The sequence below is a fragment of the Cyprinodon variegatus genome, unplaced genomic scaffold (genome assembly GCF_000732505.1).
Source record: "Cyprinodon variegatus isolate N-32 unplaced genomic scaffold, C_variegatus-1.0 Scaffold110, whole genome shotgun sequence".
Classification (NCBI taxonomy): Eukaryota; Metazoa; Chordata; class Actinopteri; order Cyprinodontiformes; family Cyprinodontidae; genus Cyprinodon; species Cyprinodon variegatus.
This window is the reverse complement of record NW_015150563.1, coordinates 1,297,023-1,298,173: the sequence shown is the minus strand read 5'-3', so window position 1 is coordinate 1,298,173 and position 1,151 is coordinate 1,297,023. Positions and strand designations below refer to the sequence as shown.

The 1,151-nt window shown below is 45.3% G+C and overlaps 2 protein-coding genes across 2 annotated transcripts in view; one reads left to right on the top strand and one right to left on the bottom strand.

Annotated features, from left to right (window-relative positions):
• The window catches only part of znf839 (zinc finger protein 839), a 26,238-nt gene that overhangs the window by 22,221 nt on the left and 2,866 nt on the right, over positions 1-1,151 (bottom strand). The gene's annotated exons all lie outside the window — the stretch shown is intronic.
• Positions 230-1,151, top strand: part of tecpr2 (tectonin beta-propeller repeat containing 2) — a 36,451-nt gene continuing 35,529 nt past the window's right edge. The window contains exon 1 of the mRNA XM_015374941.1: positions 230-362. The gene's annotated coding sequence lies outside the window, so the exon portion shown is untranslated. The remainder of the gene's footprint in view (positions 363-1,151) is intronic.

Here is a 1,151-nt window from a genome sequence, read left to right as displayed (position 1 = left end):
AGGATAAATCCAGTTTCCTGGTTTTCCAGTTAGCCTATACAAATGAAGTCATTCATTTTCTAAAGACCATGGTACAGAGACAAAGAAAAAGCTAAAAAAGTTTATATTTTCTAAAGAAGTCCAATTAATGTTAGAAGCTGTTAATATATTTGAAAGAAAGAATCTGCAACAAAAAAAAAGACATGAAGCGCAGACACGGATGTTTCCACGTGTGGCCGGTAGGAGGCGCAGTTTGACGGTCTGATTCAGACAGCTACTGTACATGCTGGGCGATGGCACCTGTCCGCATTTAAAACCCACTCCAAGAAAACTCCAGGGGTTAACATCTGGATGCGTCCTCCGCCAGACTGGGCTCCCAGTAGGTAACGGCCTCTTCCTCCTCCTGCGGCCGGTATTCAGCTCTGCCTGCTGGAGAAGCTGCTCCAGAGGATGCTAGCTAGCCCGGAGGAGCAGCTCTCTGAGAACCACCATGTTTGTTGTTTTTAATGTGTTCTGTTGAGTCACTTTGAGTTTGTTTGCTGTGAAAAGTCACATTGTCCTCTAGCCCTTAGTGCTAACATTACTCTGTGCCGCAGGGAACCGTCCATTGGACACGGAAACACTTTAATGTTTAGCCTGAAACACAACACAACGATGAGACATTTATTTATCAGCTTTCAGGAAATGCTCCTGGTCGATTCGCGGTGAACCAGGGGGATCAGTGATTGTATTTATTGAGGCGTGATCATTTCGGGGTTTTATTTTCATCCCGGCTGCTCGTTAACGCCCCCTGTGTTATGATGCATTCCATTTACCTCGGAAATCTGAGATCAGGTCTGAAAACCGTCACTAGAAATTCCGCTTTGCTGGAGCCGAAAGTTAAGTAAAAGATCTGACATGGACTGTGTTTGATATCCTCCATAATCCACCAATCACTAGACACAGAGCAGTGACTATTCACCAGGCTAGCTATAGCACCTAGTACTAGGCTCGCTATAGCACCTACTGCTAGGCTCACTATAGCACCTAGTACTAGGCTAGCTATAGCACCTAGTACTAGGCTCGCTATAGCACCTAGTACTAGGCTATCTATAGCACCTAGTACTAGGCTCGCTATAGCACCTAGTACTAGGCTATCTATAGCACCTAGTACTAGGCTAGATATAGCACCT